General features: G+C 61.3%; 3 long non-coding RNA genes across 3 annotated transcripts; all 3 read left to right on the forward strand.

Moving 5' to 3' along the window:
* The first annotated feature begins 292 nt into the window (after positions 1-292).
* On the forward strand, positions 293-1,659 carry LOC143173032 (uncharacterized). Its single transcript, XR_012997447.1, has 3 exons — positions 293-421; positions 787-876; positions 1,433-1,659. It is a non-coding gene; the product is annotated as an uncharacterized LOC143173032 (long non-coding RNA).
* A 6,767-nt stretch (positions 1,660-8,426) lies between these two features.
* LOC143173033 (uncharacterized) lies at positions 8,427-9,793 on the forward strand. The gene is made up of 3 exons (XR_012997448.1): positions 8,427-8,555; positions 8,921-9,010; positions 9,567-9,793. It is a non-coding gene; the product is annotated as an uncharacterized LOC143173033 (long non-coding RNA).
* Positions 9,794-16,560: 6,767 nt separating this feature from the next.
* LOC143173031 (uncharacterized) lies at positions 16,561-17,927 on the forward strand. The gene is made up of 3 exons (XR_012997446.1): positions 16,561-16,689; positions 17,055-17,144; positions 17,701-17,927. It is a non-coding gene; the product is annotated as an uncharacterized LOC143173031 (long non-coding RNA).
* The last annotated feature ends 237 nt before the right edge of the window (positions 17,928-18,164 follow it).

Consider the following 18,164-nt stretch of genomic DNA (forward strand, 5'->3'; position numbering starts at 1 on the left):
CTGGCCAAAAAGAGAGTTTTCTTGAAAGCCCTGACTCCGGTGCAGGGTATCGAATGTTTCACACTGGCTGGCTGTTTTCCTCTCTCCCAGGCTGGGAAGGCGGCCGGGCGCTTCTGCCCGCTTCCCAACACGCCATTCGTTTCGAGCACAAGCACAGCCCACAGGCGCGGTGCCACCTGTGGTGCTGGCTGCACGGGAGCGCAGCGGGCCCCATCACGCCCTCGCGTTCATTGCTCTTGCCCTCTGCTTTCAGCCGGCTGCTTCCCCAGGATACTGCTGGCCTTTCCAAGGGTCTCGGACCGAGGTGCTAATCCGGCTGCCTGCACAAATACGACCGACGGCCGTCACCATACAGCACACCTCAAAGAGAGCCTCTCCGCTGGGGACTGTCAGTAGCGCCCCCCGAGATTTCACTGTCTCTGTAAGTCTCTGCCGGGCACTGGGGGCTGGGACCTGGCCGCGGGGAAAAGCTGTAACGGGGACTTGCCGCTCTCTGCGCGTCTGCCGAGATTCGTGCGCTTCCAAGCACTGCCGTTCCCTGAGGGGACATTTCAAGGGACATGGCGAGGTGGTGTCACCCCTCCTAAGACTTGCTCAGTGCGTTTTGGCCCAGCACCTCCGGGTCCCTGAGCAACACACGAGGAGGAGACTCAGCCCCACCACATCCTGCACCAGACCACGCTGGAGCCGCAGGAGTGGGGTGCAGATCGCGGGCCCGGATCTGGCATGAGCGTTTCCTCGTGGTCGGGTCGAGCCTGACCTGCTCCCCTGTGCTTTGTCTCCAAGGGACTGGATGAGGAAGGCAAGGACGAAACTCTGCTGGGGACATTCACCTACACCGTGCAGAAAGAGCCGACCCAGACCTTCCCTCTGCAGGTACAGTGCGTGCGTGTGGGCAAGAGGCCAGGGCAGAAACGCCGGTTTGCCAGCAAGTCGCTTGCAGAAGGAGTGTGGACGGTCCCTGCCAGGGCAGGGGCCCGACCCTGGCCGAGAGAAACACTGGCAGGATCAGGAGGGAGAGGGGCATCCGGCAGGGCGGCAAAAGCAGGACAAAGGCCGCGCTGGCCCCACAGCCGTGTGGGTCCCTGGAGCTGCCTGGCTGCACCCGCCGGGCAGGCTGTGGCAGGGAGGACGCTCAGCGCCTTGCCCCAGCAGCAGGACTTTCCCCGGGCCCCGCTTCCCTGGCACCAGCGAGCCTCAGGTTTCCACAGCTGCCCGCCACGCTCTCTGAGGCCGGGCAATTGCTCTGCAGGGGCACAGGGGTCCTTTGCCGCCTGGGTGGGAGAAGGGAAGGAGGGAGAAGCTGCCTCGCCAGCCAGGGCGGGAGCTGGTCCCGGAGCAGGGGCCGGGCTGGCAGAGGAAGACACGCGGAGCCTGCTCTCACTCTTTACACCCCAGGAGTGACGCTGCTTTTTGCCGTGTTTCTTTGCAGGATGGCATCCCCAGCGCCTTTTGGTTTTTGAAACTTGTCATACAGAGCAACTGGGGAAAACCAGGATACACCTGCATTTTTCGAGTGCAGGTGCATGGGAAGATCGTGGGAACGCATGCCATCGGCCAGACGCGTGTGGAGACCTTCCGCCAATAAGAATTAAAGAGGAAAATGGAGACACAGGCCAGAGGGATGTGGCTGTTATTCTGGTGCAGAGCAATGTCGTTTCAGAGGCCCTCTCAAAGCTGCCAACTTCTGCCTTTCGCAGGCTGAGGCCTTCCTCTGGCGTTCCGCTTCCTCTCCACCACGGGGATGCTTCCTAACCGAGCAAAAGGAGACGACGCTCCCGTAGCCTTTCCTTGCCTAAGTTCCTTGACAAAATCCTTTGGCACGAGGGCCGTCCCCCCATCTCGCCCCAGGAAGGAGTCATAGAATCATAGAATCATTAAGGTTGGAAAAGACCTCTAAGATCATCGAGTCCAACCGTCGACCCAACACCACCATGCCCACTAAACCACGTCGCTAAGCACCTCATCTACACGTCTTTTAAATACGTCCAGGGATGGTGACTCAACCACTTCCCTGGGCAGCCTCTTCCAATGTTTAACCACTCTTTCAGTAAAGAAATTTCTCCTCACGTCCAATCTAAACCTCCCCTGCCGCAACTTGAGGCCATTTCCTCTCGTCCTATCGCTAGTTACTTGGGAGAAGAGACCGACACCCACCTCGCTACAACCTCCTTTCAGGTAGTTGTAGAGCGCAATAAGGTCTCCCCTGAGCCTCCTTTTCTCCAGGCTAAACAACCCCAGTTCCCGCAGACGCTCCTCAGAAGACTTGTTCTCCAGACCCCTCACCAGCCTCGTTGCCCTTCTCTGGACACGCTCTAACACCTCGACGTCCTTCTTGTAGTGAGGGGCCCAAAACTGAACACAGTATTCGAGGTGCGGCCTCACCAGTGCCGCGTACAGGGGCACGATCACTTCCCTACTCCTGCTAGCCACACTATTTCTGATACAGAGTCGTTGGAGCCTGGCAGCGTTTGGGGGTCATGGTCCCCAAAGCACGTGCCCATTCCATTTAGGGGGCACCTTGGCTCTGGGGACTGGGGTCTAGTGGGAGCCCACATGGGGTGCAGCCATGTCTGGGACCCGTGACGAGTGTCTGAGATGTGTGAGGAGGCCTGAGCAGTGTGACCGCCGGGGAGGGGGGACATCCTGGCTCAGCTCCCCATGCCCCTGTGCACTCCCAGGCACAGCCCTCCGCTTCTGCCTTCTGCTGCTCTTTGAGAGCCACCGTTCCCCCACCCCGAAACTCCAACACCCAGCCAGCTCCCACCTGAATGCTGTACACACAAACATCTGTCTTTGTCACAGGCGATTTGCCCAGTTCAGCTCTACATCTTCAACAGCAAGGGTATGGACCTACACCCATTCATCGCAGTCTGATGTCAACTCTGAAGCCTCAAGCTGACGGTTCCACCGTCACCCCCGTTACTCTGCTAAGTATAGCAACAGGAGGCCTGAAGACCAGTGTAATGTCCCTCTCACTCCAGTGGGTGCAGCCTTGCAGGGAAAGCTTGGGCACCTCTGCTCTCCTTCCACCTTGCTTTCCTCACTTGCCTTTGAATGCAATGTGGGAATAGGCAAGTTCAGGTGCACAATTACATTGTCGTCAAGCTGATTCACAGGACAGGGTGGGGGAGGTTGGTGGGCTGCTGCCCCACAGTTCCACTGCCACCGTCCTCTGTTGGCAGGGAAATGGGACCACGTTGGTGCAAGCTTCATTTCCCATGGAAGACTGTCAGAAATGCTTGGAAGAAAAGCATCTGCTCAGCTGTCTGCAAGAGGATGGCTGTAACCTTAGAATCATACAGTGACTGAGGTTGGCAGGGACCTGTGCACAGCAGCCCCTTGGCACATGCCTGGGGCCACTTTGGTGGCCAGAGCTCCCCATGACAATGTGGAGCCAGAGGGGCTGAGCAAGCCAAAGCCCCATGCAGCCTCAGCCCACTGTCACCCAGAGCCAGCGCCCCCTCCTTGCCCCATGGGGACCCCCCTGGCCGGCAGGGTTTGCCCTGCCCAGGCAGGGGGAAGGCGGGAGGCCCTGCTCGGGATCCTCCCTAACCCTGTGCTGCTATCCCAGATGCTCAGTGTCCTCGGAGCGCCCTGTGCCCCCATGCAGGGACCTTCCTGGTCCCCCGAGAGACTACAAAACACACAGCAAACACCCTCCCTTCTCTAAACAGGCTGTGGTGGGTTGACCCCAGCAGACCGATGCCCAGCCAGTCCCCGGGCAATGGCTGCTTTGGAAAGCCCAAAGGCCCAGGCTTTATTGCGGAGCATGGCGTTACATGGCATGGAATAGCCCTGTGGTCAATTTGGGTCGGCTGCCCCTGCTGTGTCCCCTCCCAGCCTCTTGCCCACCCGCACAGCCTTCTCGCTCAGGGACACACGGAGAGAAACAGAGGAAGCCTTGGCGCTCTGCAAGCACTGTTCAGCATCAGCTACACCGTTGGTGTGTTTTCAACACCGTCTAGTCACAAGTGCAAAACACAGTGCCGAGTGGGCGGCGGGGTCTCTCCCTGCCCCCCGCCCCCTGGTAGCTCCATCTGTGATGTCACAGCCATGACCTCACACCGTGCGGGGCCAGGCCTCTGTGAAGTCAACCTGGCCGCCCTGCACCATGGCACTGTGGGCCACAACCTCCTGCCTGGAAGGAGCTCGCCGTGTCCTGGTGGCTGTGTGCCCGTGGCAGGTGTTCTCCTCCCGGCAATCAGTTTGGGGCTCTCGCCCAAGTGGCCTCCCCTGGGCAGGCAACACTCCTGCAGTGGAAGGAGGACACACGAGCTTGCAGGGGAGCTTCATTTCTCCCAAGATGAGGAGGAGAAAGTCTCCTGCAAGAGCGCAAGGTGCTGCCCTGTCAAGGAGGACAGCCGGCAGCAACATGGACCGATGTGCAGCTGGGCCCACTCAGGTCCTCAAGAGCAGGTACAAGGGTTTGTTCCTCCTGGGGACATCCGCTGGCAGGTAGGACCCACAGAGCCTAAAGGGGGGCTGGGGGGACACGATGGAGAAGCCGGCGAGCGCTGTGGGCAGCGCAGCAGTCCCAGGGCTTGGGAAACCCGCCGTGAGTGGGAGTCCTGGTGGGCGTCTGCTGAGGGAGAGAAGCCTTGGGGGGTGTTTCGGAGGGGGCTCTGGCCCTCGTGCTGCAGAGGCCCTGGGAAGAGGTGGGGGCTTTGGAGGAGGGCAGCTGCTCCCCTCTCCCCAAAGAGCACCAGGCCTCTGAGACGCCTGCCCAGGGGCAGGTTGCTGCTATGGGGGCCGGGGGGGCAGTCGGGGTAAGAAGCGGCTGTGCCACCCTGCTCTGCTGCTTCTTCTGCCCTGTCTCACCACGGCGGGGACGTCTCCTGGGAGGCCTCCCAAAGCCCGTCTTCTGGCTAGGGCCTTGGCTCACGTGGCATGGAGATGGTGCAAAACAGTGCCCCGTCTTTTTCCTCCCATAGGTGCGCCCTCTCTCAGGAGGACCAGGGCACCAGCTGGAAAGGGCCAGCATGCTGCAGCTGCAGCGCTGCAGAAGATGAGCGTAAGTTCAGCGCTGCCTTTCACCCCATGTTTGCACCAAGCCTGCCTGGCTCGGCCGGGACCTACGGCCCTGCAGAACCAGCGTCATCCTGCCCCGACAGAGGCCTGGGGCCACCCCTGCTACGTGACCATGTGGAGCTGGCTACCGTGTCCATGTCTTTGTGGGATACTGTAGCGACCACGGGGCACCCCAGTATGGTGGAGGCCGAGAGGCCAAAGCCTTGTGCCACACTCCTTCCCCAGCCACGCCGTCAGTGCCCTGCCTGCGAGGGGATCCTGCCCGGCCCTCCATCCCCGGCTCCCAGGGTGCAGCCAGCACCCCTCCTCTCCAGGGCATAACTCTGGCCCTGGCCCTGCCCCACGGGGAGGGAGTGCGTAGGACCAGCGCCCACCTCCCCGCAGGGGTCTGGCACACGCCCTGACCGGCGTCCTCAGGAAGAGTCCTCAGGCTTTTCTCTGGTTTCTTTGCCCAGGGTTGGTCTTCAGCATTGCTTACAGCCTGGCAATGGCCGTGCTTTCCCTCCAGAGACGCCTCAGCACAGGCATCTCCACCCTGTGAGTACAACACGTGGCCGGTGTGGACATGGAGACAGGGGGTGCCGGTGGGTCAGGGCGAGCAGGGGGAGGCTGGAGGTGCTCCCCACCAGGAGAACCCCTGGCTCCCCGATAAATTGCTGCTCCTCAATTGTAAGAGAAAGTCCCCCTGCGCAGGGCTCTGCCCTTGAGCACTGCTAACACCAAGACTCCTTCTTTTTCAGGAAGGCAATCATCACCCTGAGAAAGCAGAGGCTCTTCACGATCCTTTTCTTGATGAGCCTAGCTGCTCTCGGTGAGTATTCACCTGCTGTCAGCAGAGGCACAGAGGCACAGAGGCGCGGGGTGTGAGCTTCAGCGTGAGGGAGAGGCGCTGGAGCGCCCGTGAGGCCCTTCCAACCTCCCACCTTTGCGGGTCTGGGAGGTCACAAGGTGATCGCTGCAGGCAGATGAAATGGGGCGTAGCTGTGGGGTGCCAAGCCTGCCCGGGAACCAGGGCTGTGCAGAGCCCCAAGGCCCAAGGAAGGAGTCCCTGCTTGGAGCTGCAGCCTCTCTCTGCACCCCTTCCCCATGTCCTCAGCCAGCCTCTCGCCATGCTGGCGTGGGAGGAGACCGCACGACTACAGGGGTGCTAGAAATGCCAGTCAAGTAACTCCCTCGGTGATGTGAATTACAGCTGGTGCCTGCTGCGGGACCTCGCTGCTCGTGTGGATGCTGTGGGCAAAGAATGTGCCACAGGTCAGTGGAACAGGAAAGTCCTGCAAAGGAGCACTGCTGGCGGTGGGTGGGTAAACGCCCAGTCCTCCGGTTCCAGGCAGTGACCCACAGGAGCACCAGCAGCTTCTGCTGTGCCTTCCTAGAGCCCGCTGGCTCTGGAAAGCCCAGGCAGCTCTGGGACTCAAACGGAGAGCCTTTCCCTTTCAGGTGCTGCTGGGGCAGCCTGCAGCCGAGCTGAGGTCCCTGCGGTAAGAGCCCTCTCCTTTCTCCAGACCTGCAGCACGTTTGGTGGGGTAGTGGCAGGCGCGCCCATGCCATTTGCACTCATTTGCACAGCGCCCAGGGCTCGTGCCTTTCGCTCCTGCCTGGGCCTTCTGCTAAACCTGGAGGGGAAGGGAAGCACTTGCAAGCTAGGGAGAAAAGGGGGCTCGAGCGCCTCTGTCTCTGCTCCTGCCGAGCTTGGAGGCTCCAGGAGGGGCTGGGCAGCCCTCTGACAAGATCTGCTTTCCCGGTGTCTGCAGGAACACGCTCGCTGTGTGGGAGGAACAATCCCAAGAGATGCAACAGCTGAGAGTTGAGGTGGCGCGCCTGGCTGCAGAGATCGGCACTGTGAAGAAGGTGATCCTGCACTTCGGGAAAGAGGGCTGGGACGAGCAGGGCCCCGCACAAGGCCCCTCCTGGGCCAGTTGGTGGGCTTTTCCTGCTCAGCCCACACACCCGTCCCTTGCCAGGGGTTGCTGGTTGAGCTTCTCCGCTGTAAAGCCCCTTCTCCTGGCCAGGTCTGACGTGGTCGTTTCCCCTGTTCCGTTGTGTCTTTCTCAGGAGGTTCAGCAAATGAGAGAGGCAATGTCTGCAACCCCAGAGATGTCTGACTGGGCTCTGAAAGGCGCAGGTAAGGATGGACACAGGCAGGCAGGGCTCGTCGCGCTGGGCTTGTGCTTGGCGCTCCCAAAAGGAGGCTGCGCTGCAGGCTCTGCTCTCCAAAGCACAGGGAGATGGGACAAAACCAGAGGGCCCAAGAGCACGACTATGGCCAAGCGGCTCCCTTGGGCTCACCGCAGTCCCGCCTTTGGGACCCTCGCTGGAGCACCGGCCAAGCCCCTGACAGCATTTCTGCCCTCTCCCACTCCATGGAGCTTCCCTGGGGAACGAAAGCGAGCGGCCGGGTCGTCCTTTGCTGTCCACGCAGCGGGGCCTCGGCTTGGGTGTGCAGCCCTTCACGTCGGGGCTTGCTGTCTCCCAGCACCCGCAGACCTTCTCTCTGTGCGGCTGGGAGAGAGACGCCATCACCGGGCACAGGGATCCCCTCCTCTCCTGGGGCACCTCCAAGGGTGCGGTGCTGCGTGCGGGGCTGGCAGGCAGCCTTAGAAGTCACCCGCAGCCACCAGGTCCTCTGAGCCTGGGGCCTCTTGCAGTCAGCTGCTCTCTTCTCCCTTCAGGGGCTGCCATCGACCTGCAGAGATCGTCCAGCAGCTCTGCATGGCTCTGCAGGGTGTTTTGGTTCCTGTGTGCTTCACCCCCTCGGGATACCTTTGTGCAGGTACAGTAGCAGAAACCGTCAGTGCTGCTTCTCTTGCCCCTAACAAGGTTGGCGGCAAGCCCTGGGGCGTCTCCCCTCTGGCCAGTGGTATTGCTCAAGGCCACGGCACTGGTCCGGTGCCTGACACCTGGGGTCTCACACAGGGCTTGGCTGCCTAGAAAAGAGCAGTTGCCCTTAGAAGGGGGCTGAGCTGAGCGGAGCTTCCTGCCCACCATCCCTGGTCACTGCTGGGTGGACGAGCTTCTCCTTCGGGACCCCATTTCCCTGCCACAGCTCTGATTGTCCCTCTCCCGATGGGGCACTGGAGGCTGGGGGGAGGCTGCAGAGCTGCTGGCCAAAAAGAGAGTTTTCTTGAAAGCCCTGACTCCGGTGCAGGGTATCGAATGTTTCACACTGGCTGGCTGTTTTCCTCTCTCCCAGGCTGGGAAGGCGGCCGGGCGCTTCTGCCCGCTTCCCAACACGCCATTCGTTTCGAGCACAAGCACAGCCCGCAGGCGCGGTGCCACCTGTGGTGCTGGCTGCACGGGAGCGCAGCGGGCCCCATCACGCCCTCGCGTTCATTGCTCTTGCCCTCTGCTTTCAGCCGGCTGCTTCCCCAGGATACTGCTGGCCTTTCCAAGGGTCTCGGACCGAGGTGCTAATCCGGCTGCCTGCACAAATACGACCGACGGCCGTCACCATACAGCACACCTCAAAGAGAGCCTCTCCGCTGGGGACTGTCAGTAGCGCCCCCCGAGATTTCACTGTCTCTGTAAGTCTCTGCCGGGCACTGGGGGCTGGGACCTGGCCGCGGGGAAAAGCTGTAACGGGGACTTGCCGCTCTCTGCGCGTCTGCCGAGATTCGTGCGCTTCCAAGCACTGCTGTTCCCTGAGGGGACATTTCAAGGGACATGGCGAGGTGGTGTCACCCCTCCTAAGACTTGCTCAGTGCGTTTTGGCCCAGCACCTCCGGGTCCCTGAGCAACACACGAGGAGGAGACTCAGCCCCACCACATCCTGCACCAGACCACGCTGGAGCCGCAGGAGTGGGGTGCAGATCGCGGGCCCGGATCTGGCATGAGCGTTTCCTCGTGGTCGGGTCGAGCCTGACCTGCTCCCCTGTGCTTTGTCTCCAAGGGACTGGATGAGGAAGGCAAGGACGAAACTCTGCTGGGGACATTCACCTACACCGTGCAGAAAGAGCCGACCCAGACCTTCCCTCTGCAGGTACAGTGCGTGCGTGTGGGCAAGAGGCCAGGGCAGAAACGCTGGTTTGCCAGCAAGTCGCTTGCAGAAGGAGTGTGGACGGTCCCTGCCAGGGCAGGGGCCCGACCCTGGCCGAGAGAAACACTGGCAGGATCAGGAGGGAGAGGGGCATCCGGCAGGGCGGCAAAAGCAGGACAAAGGCCGCGCTGGCCCCACAGCCGTGTGGGTCCCTGGAGCTGCCTGGCTGCACCCGCCGGGCAGGCTGTGGCAGGGAGGACGCTCAGCGCCTTGCCCCAGCAGCAGGACTTTCCCCGGGCCCCGCTTCCCTGGCACCAGCGAGCCTCAGGTTTCCACAGCTGCCCGCCACGCTCTCTGAGGCCGGGCAATTGCTCTGCAGGGGCACAGGGGTCCTTTGCCGCCTGGGTGGGAGAAGGGAAGGAGGGAGAAGCTGCCTCGCCAGCCAGGGCGGGAGCTGGTCCCGGAGCAGGGGCCGGGCTGGCAGAGGAAGACACGCGGAGCCTGCTCTCACTCTTTACACCCCAGGAGTGACGCTGCTTTTTGCCGTGTTTCTTTGCAGGATGGCATCCCCAGCGCCTTTTGGTTTTTGAAACTTGTCATACAGAGCAACTGGGGAAAACCAGGATACACCTGCATTTTTCGAGTGCAGGTGCATGGGAAGATCGTGGGAACGCATGCCATCGGCCAGACGCGTGTGGAGACCTTCCGCCAATAAGAATTAAAGAGGAAAATGGAGACACAGGCCAGAGGGATGTGGCTGTTATTCTGGTGCAGAGCAATGTCGTTTCAGAGGCCCTCTCAAAGCTGCCAACTTCTGCCTTTCGCAGGCTGAGGCCTTCCTCTGGCGTTCCGCTTCCTCTCCACCACGGGGATGCTTCCTAACCGAGCAAAAGGAGACGACGCTCCCGTAGCCTTTCCTTGCCTAAGTTCCTTGACAAAATCCTTTGGCACGAGGGCCGTCCCCCCATCTCGCCCCAGGAAGGAGTCATAGAATCATAGAATCATTAAGGTTGGAAAAGACCTCTAAGATCATCGAGTCCAACCGTCGACCCAACACCACCATGCCCACTAAACCACGTCGCTAAGCACCTCATCTACACGTCTTTTAAATACGTCCAGGGATGGTGACTCAACCACTTCCCTGGGCAGCCTCTTCCAATGTTTAACCACTCTTTCAGTAAAGAAATTTCTCCTCACGTCCAATCTAAACCTCCCCTGCCGCAACTTGAGGCCATTTCCTCTCGTCCTATCGCTAGTTACTTGGGAGAAGAGACCGACACCCACCTCGCTACAACCTCCTTTCAGGTAGTTGTAGAGCGCAATAAGGTCTCCCCTGAGCCTCCTTTTCTCCAGGCTAAACAACCCCAGTTCCCGCAGACGCTCCTCAGAAGACTTGTTCTCCAGACCCCTCACCAGCCTCGTTGCCCTTCTCTGGACACGCTCTAACACCTCGACGTCCTTCTTGTAGTGAGGGGCCCAAAACTGAACACAGTATTCGAGGTGCGGCCTCACCAGTGCCGCGTACAGGGGCACGATCACTTCCCTACTCCTGCTAGCCACACTATTTCTGATACAGAGTCGTTGGAGCCTGGCAGCGTTTGGGGGTCATGGTCCCCAAAGCACGTGCCCATTCCATTTAGGGGGCACCTTGGCTCTGGGGACTGGGGTCTAGTGGGAGCCCACATGGGGTGCAGCCATGTCTGGGACCCGTGACGAGTGTCTGAGATGTGTGAGGAGGCCTGAGCAGTCTGACCGCCGGGGAGGGGGGACATCCTGGCTCAGCTCCCCATGCCCCTGTGCACTCCCAGGCACAGCCCTCCGCTTCTGCCTTCTGCTGCTCTTTGAGAGCCACCGTTCCCCCACCCCGAAACTCCAACACCCAGCCAGCTCCCACCTGAATGCTGTACACACAAACATCTGTCTTTGTCACAGGCGATTTGCCCAGTTCAGCTCTACATCTTCAACAGCAAGGGTATGGACCTACACCCATTCATCGCAGTCTGATGTCAACTCTGAAGCCTCAAGCTGACGGTTCCACCGTCACCCCCGTTACTCTGCTAAGTATAGCAACAGGAGGCCTGAAGACCAGTGTAATGTCCCTCTCACTCCAGTGGGTGCAGCCTTGCAGGGAAAGCTTGGGCACCTCTGCTCTCCTTCCACCTTGCTTTCCTCACTTGCCTTTGAATGCAATGTGGGAATAGGCAAGTTCAGGTGCACAATTACATTGTCGTCAAGCTGATTCACAGGACAGGGTGGGGGAGGTTGGTGGGCTGCTGCCCCACAGTTCCACTGCCACCGTCCTCTGTTGGCAGGGAAATGGGACCACGTTGGTGCAAGCTTCATTTCCCATGGAAGACTGTCAGAAATGCTTGGAAGAAAAGCATCTGCTCAGCTGTCTGCAAGAGGATGGCTGTAACCTTAGAATCATACAGTGACTGAGGTTGGCAGGGACCTGTGCACAGCAGCCCCTTGGCACATGCCTGGGGCCACTTTGGTGGCCAGAGCTCCCCATGACAATGTGGAGCCAGAGGGGCTGAGCAAGCCAAAGCCCCATGCAGCCTCAGCCCACTGTCACCCAGAGCCAGCGCCCCCTCCTTGCCCCATGGGGACCCCCCTGGCCGGCAGGGTTTGCCCTGCCCAGGCAGGGGGAAGGCGGGAGGCCCTGCTCGGGATCCTCCCTAACCCTGTGCTGCTATCCCAGATGCTCAGTGTCCTCGGAGCGCCCTGTGCCCCCATGCAGGGACCTTCCTGGTCCCCCGAGAGACTACAAAACACACAGCAAACACCCTCCCTTCTCTAAACAGGCTGTGGTGGGTTGACCCCAGCAGACCGATGCCCAGCCAGTCCCCGGGCAATGGCTGCTTTGGAAAGCCCAAAGGCCCAGGCTTTATTGCGGAGCATGGCGTTACATGGCATGGAATAGCCCTGTGGTCAATTTGGGTCGGCTGCCCCTGCTGTGTCCCCTCCCAGCCTCTTGCCCACCCGCACAGCCTTCTCGCTCAGGGACACACGGAGAGAAACAGAGGAAGCCTTGGCGCTCTGCAAGCACTGTTCAGCATCAGCTACACCGTTGGTGTGTTTTCAACACCGTCTAGTCACAAGTGCAAAACACAGTGCCGAGTGGGCGGCGGGGTCTCTCCCTGCCCCCCGCCCCCTGGTAGCTCCATCTGTGATGTCACAGCCATGACCTCACACCGTGCGGGGCCAGGCCTCTGTGAAGTCAACCTGGCCGCCCTGCACCATGGCACTGTGGGCCACAACCTCCTGCCTGGAAGGAGCTCGCCGTGTCCTGGTGGCTGTGTGCCCGTGGCAGGTGTTCTCCTCCCGGCAATCAGTTTGGGGCTCTCGCCCAAGTGGCCTCCCCTGGGCAGGCAACACTCCTGCAGTGGAAGGAGGACACACGAGCTTGCAGGGGAGCTTCATTTCTCCCAAGATGAGGAGGAGAAAGTCTCCTGCAAGAGCGCAAGGTGCTGCCCTGTCAAGGAGGACAGCCGGCAGCAACATGGACCGATGTGCAGCTGGGCCCACTCAGGTCCTCAAGAGCAGGTACAAGGGTTTGTTCCTCCTGGGGACATCCGCTGGCAGGTAGGACCCACAGAGCCTAAAGGGGGGCTGGGGGGACACGATGGAGAAGCCGGCGAGCGCTGTGGGCAGCGCAGCAGTCCCAGGGCTTGGGAAACCCGCCGTGAGTGGGAGTCCTGGTGGGCGTCTGCTGAGGGAGAGAAGCCTTGGGGGGTGTTTCGGAGGGGGCTCTGGCCCTCGTGCTGCAGAGGCCCTGGGAAGAGGTGGGGGCTTTGGAGGAGGGCAGCTGCTCCCCTCTCCCCAAAGAGCACCAGGCCTCTGAGACGCCTGCCCAGGGGCAGGTTGCTGCTATGGGGGCCGGGGGGGCAGTCGGGGTAAGAAGCGGCTGTGCCACCCTGCTCTGCTGCTTCTTCTGCCCTGTCTCACCACGGCGGGGACGTCTCCTGGGAGGCCTCCCAAAGCCCGTCTTCTGGCTAGGGCCTTGGCTCGCGTGGCATGGAGATGGTGCAAAACAGTGCCCCGTCTTTTTCCTCCCATAGGTGCGCCCTCTCTCAGGAGGACCAGGGCACCAGCTGGAAAGGGCCAGCATGCTGCAGCTGCAGCGCTGCAGAAGATGAGCGTAAGTTCAGCGCTGCCTTTCACCCCATGTTTGCACCAAGCCTGCCTGGCTCGGCCGGGACCTACGGCCCTGCAGAACCAGCGTCATCCTGCCCCGACAGAGGCCTGGGGCCACCCCTGCTACGTGACCATGTGGAGCTGGCTACCGTGTCCATGTCTTTGTGGGATACTGTAGCGACCACGGGGCACCCCAGTATGGTGGAGGCCGAGAGGCCAAAGCCTTGTGCCACACTCCTTCCCCAGCCACGCCGTCAGTGCCCTGCCTGCGAGGGGATCCTGCCCGGCCCTCCATCCCCGGCTCCCAGGGTGCAGCCAGCACCCCTCCTCTCCAGGGCATAACTCTGGCCCTGGCCCTGCCCCACGGGGAGGGAGTGCGTAGGACCAGCGCCCACCTCCCCGCAGGGGTCTGGCACACGCCCTGACCGGCGTCCTCAGGAAGAGTCCTCAGGCTTTTCTCTGGTTTCTTTGCCCAGGGTTGGTCTTCAGCATTGCTTACAGCCTGGCAATGGCCGTGCTTTCCCTCCAGAGACGCCTCAGCACAGGCATCTCCACCCTGTGAGTACAACACGTGGCCGGTGTGGACATGGAGACAGGGGGTGCCGGTGGGTCAGGGCGAGCAGGGGGAGGCTGGAGGTGCTCCCCACCAGGAGAACCCCTGGCTCCCCGATAAATTGCTGCTCCTCAATTGTAAGAGAAAGTCCCCCTGCGCAGGGCTCTGCCCTTGAGCACTGCTAACACCAAGACTCCTTCTTTTTCAGGAAGGCAATCATCACCCTGAGAAAGCAGAGGCTCTTCACGATCCTTTTCTTGATGAGCCTAGCTGCTCTCGGTGAGTATTCACCTGCTGTCAGCAGAGGCACAGAGGCACAGAGGCGCGGGGTGTGAGCTTCAGCGTGAGGGAGAGGCGCTGGAGCGCCCGTGAGGCCCTTCCAACCTCCCACCTTTGCGGGTCTGGGAGGTCACAAGGTGATCGCTGCAGGCAGATGAAATGGGGCGTAGCTGTGGGGTGCCAAGCCTGCCCGGGAACCAGGGCTGTGCAGAGCCCCAAGGCCCAAGGAAGGAGTCCCTGCTTGGAGCTGCAGCCTCTCTCTGCACCCCTTCCCCATGTCCTCAGCCAGCCTCTCGCCATGCTGGCGTGGGAGGAGACCGCACGACTACAGGGGTGCTAGAAATGCCAGTCAAGTAACTCCCTCGGTGATGTGAATTACAGCTGGTGCCTGCTGCGGGACCTCGCTGCTCGTGTGGATGCTGTGGGCAAAGAATGTGCCACAGGTCAGTGGAACAGGAAAGTCCTGCAAAGGAGCACTGCTGGCGGTGGGTGGGTAAACGCCCAGTCCTCCGGTTCCAGGCAGTGACCCACAGGAGCACCAGCAGCTTCTGCTGTGCCTTCCTAGAGCCCGCTGGCTCTGGAAAGCCCAGGCAGCTCTGGGACTCAAACGGAGAGCCTTTCCCTTTCAGGTGCTGCTGGGGCAGCCTGCAGCCGAGCTGAGGTCCCTGCGGTAAGAGCCCTCTCCTTTCTCCAGACCTGCAGCACGTTTGGTGGGGTAGTGGCAGGCGCGCCCATGCCATTTGCACTCATTTGCACAGCGCCCAGGGCTCGTGCCTTTCGCTCCTGCCTGGGCCTTCTGCTAAACCTGGAGGGGAAGGGAAGCACTTGCAAGCTAGGGAGAAAAGGGGGCTCGAGCGCCTCTGTCTCTGCTCCTGCCGAGCTTGGAGGCTCCAGGAGGGGCTGGGCAGCCCTCTGACAAGATCTGCTTTCCCGGTGTCTGCAGGAACACGCTCGCTGTGTGGGAGGAACAATCCCAAGAGATGCAACAGCTGAGAGTTGAGGTGGCGCGCCTGGCTGCAGAGATCGGCACTGTGAAGAAGGTGATCCTGCACTTCGGGAAAGAGGGCTGGGACGAGCAGGGCCCCGCACAAGGCCCCTCCTGGGCCAGTTGGTGGGCTTTTCCTGCTCAGCCCACACACCCGTCCCTTGCCAGGGGTTGCTGGTTGAGCTTCTCCGCTGTAAAGCCCCTTCTCCTGGCCAGGTCTGACGTGGTCGTTTCCCCTGTTCCGTTGTGTCTTTCTCAGGAGGTTCAGCAAATGAGAGAGGCAATGTCTGCAACCCCAGAGATGTCTGACTGGGCTCTGAAAGGCGCAGGTAAGGATGGACACAGGCAGGCAGGGCTCGTCGCGCTGGGCTTGTGCTTGGCGCTCCCAAAAGGAGGCTGCGCTGCAGGCTCTGCTCTCCAAAGCACAGGGAGATGGGACAAAACCAGAGGGCCCAAGAGCACGACTATGGCCAAGCGGCTCCCTTGGGCTCACCGCAGTCCCGCCTTTGGGACCCTCGCTGGAGCACCGGCCAAGCCCCTGACAGCATTTCTGCCCTCTCCCACTCCATGGAGCTTCCCTGGGGAACGAAAGCGAGCGGCCGGGTCGTCCTTTGCTGTCCACGCAGCGGGGCCTCGGCTTGGGTGTGCAGCCCTTCACGTCGGGGCTTGCTGTCTCCCAGCACCCGCAGACCTTCTCTCTGTGCGGCTGGGAGAGAGACGCCATCACCGGGCACAGGGATCCCCTCCTCTCCTGGGGCACCTCCAAGGGTGCGGTGCTGCGTGCGGGGCTGGCAGGCAGCCTTAGAAGTCACCCGCAGCCACCAGGTCCTCTGAGCCTGGGGCCTCTTGCAGTCAGCTGCTCTCTTCTCCCTTCAGGGGCTGCCATCGACCTGCAGAGATCGTCCAGCAGCTCTGCATGGCTCTGCAGGGTGTTTTGGTTCCTGTGTGCTTCACCCCCTCGGGATACCTTTGTGCAGGTACAGTAGCAGAAACCGTCAGTGCTGCTTCTCTTGCCCCTAACAAGGTTGGCGGCAAGCCCTGGGGCGTCTCCCCTCTGGCCAGTGGTATTGCTCAAGGCCACGGCACTGGTCCGGTGCCTGACACCTGGGGTCTCACACAGGGCTTGGCTGCCTAGAAAAGAGCAGTTGCCCTTAGAAGGGGGCTGAGCTGAGCGGAGCTTCCTGCCCACCATCCCTGGTCACTGCTGGGTGGACGAGCTTCTCCTTCGGGACCCCATTTCCCTGCCACAGCTCTGATTGTCCCTCTCCCGATGGGGCACTGGAGGCTGGGGGGAGGCTGCAGAGCTGCTGGCCAAAAAGAGAGTTTTCTTGAAAGCCCTGACTCCGGTGCAGGGTATCGAATGTTTCACACTGGCTGGCTGTTTTCCTCTCTCCCAGGCTGGGAAGGCGGCCGGGCGCTTCTGCCCGCTTCCCAACACGCCATTCGTTTCGAGCACAAGCACAGCCCGCAGGCGCGGTGCCACCTGTGGTGCTGGCTGCACGGGAGCGCAGCGGGCCCCATCACGCCCTCGCGTTCATTGCTCTTGCCCTCTGCTTTCAGCCGGCTGCTTCCCCAGGATACTGCTGGCCTTTCCAAGGGTCTCGGACCGAGGTGCTAATCCGGCTGCCTGCACAAATACGACCGACGGCCGTCACCATACAGCACACCTCAAAGAGAGCCTCTCCGCTGGGGACTGTCAGTAGCGCCCCCCGAGATTTCACTGTCTCTGTAAGTCTCTGCCGGGCACTGGGGGCTGGGACCTGGCCGCGGGGAAAAGCTGTAACGGGGACTTGCCGCTCTCTGCGCGTCTGCCGAGATTCGTGCGCTTCCAAGCACTGCCGTTCCCTGAGGGGACATTTCAAGGGACATGGCGAGGTGGTGTCACCCCTCCTAAGACTTGCTCAGTGCGTTTTGGCCCAGCACCTCCGGGTCCCTGAGCAACACACGAGGAGGAGACTCAGCCCCACCACATCCTGCACCAGACCACGCTGGAGCCGCAGGAGTGGGGTGCAGATCGCGGGCCCGGATCTGGCATGAGCGTTTCCTCGTGGTCGGGTCGAGCCTGACCTGCTCCCCTGTGCTTTGTCTCCAAGGGACTGGATGAGGAAGGCAAGGACGAAACTCTGCTGGGGACATTCACCTACACCGTGCAGAAAGAGCCGACCCAGACCTTCCCTCTGCAGGTACAGTGCGTGCGTGTGGGCAAGAGGCCAGGGCAGAAACGCCGGTTTGCCAGCAAGTCGCTTGCAGAAGGAGTGTGGACGGTCCCTGCCAGGGCAGGGGCCCGACCCTGGCCGAGAGAAACACTGGCAGGATCAGGAGGGAGAGGGGCATCCGGCAGGGCGGCAAAAGCAGGACAAAGGCCGCGCTGGCCCCACAGCCGTGTGGGTCCCTGGAGCTGCCTGGCTGCACCCGCCGGGCAGGCTGTGGCAGGGAGGACGCTCAGCACCTTGCCCCAGCAGCAGGACTTTCCCCGGGCCCCGCTTCCCTGGCACCAGCGAGCCTCAGGTTTCCACAGCTGCCCGCCACGCTCTCTGAGGCCGGGCAATTGCTCTGCAGGGGCACAGGGGTCCTTTGCCGCCTGGGTGGGAGAAGGGAAGGAGGGAGAAGCTGCCTCGCCAGCCAGGGCGGGAGCTGGTCCCGGAGCAGGGGCCGGGCTGGCAGAGGAAGACACGCGGAGCCTGCTCTCACTCTTTACACCCCAGGAGTGACGCTGCTTTTTGCCGTGTTTCTTTGCAGGATGGCATCCCCAGCGCCTTTTGGTTTTTGAAACTTGTCATACAGAGCAACTGGGGAAAACCAGGATACACCTGCATTTTTCGAGTGCAGGTGCATGGGAAGATCGTGGGAACGCATGCCATCGGCCAGACGCGTGTGGAGACCTTCCGCCAATAAGAATTAAAGAGGAAAATGGAGACACAGGCCAGAGGGATGTGGCTGTTATTCTGGTGCAGAGCAATGTCGTTTCAGAGGCCCTCTCAAAGCTGCCAACTTCTGCCTTTCGCAGGCTGAGGCCTTCCTCTGGCGTTCCGCTTCCTCTCCACCACGGGGATGCTTCCTAACCGAGCAAAAGGAGACGACGCTCCCGTAGCCTTTCCTTGCCTAAGTTCCTTGACAAAATCCTTTGGCACGAGGGCCGTCCCCCCATCTCGCCCCAGGAAGGAGTCATAGAATCATAGAATCATTAAGGTTGGAAAAGACCT

The sequence above is a fragment of the Aptenodytes patagonicus genome, chromosome Z, assembly GCF_965638725.1.
Source record: "Aptenodytes patagonicus chromosome Z, bAptPat1.pri.cur, whole genome shotgun sequence".
Lineage (NCBI taxonomy): Eukaryota > Metazoa > Chordata > Aves > Sphenisciformes > Spheniscidae > Aptenodytes > Aptenodytes patagonicus.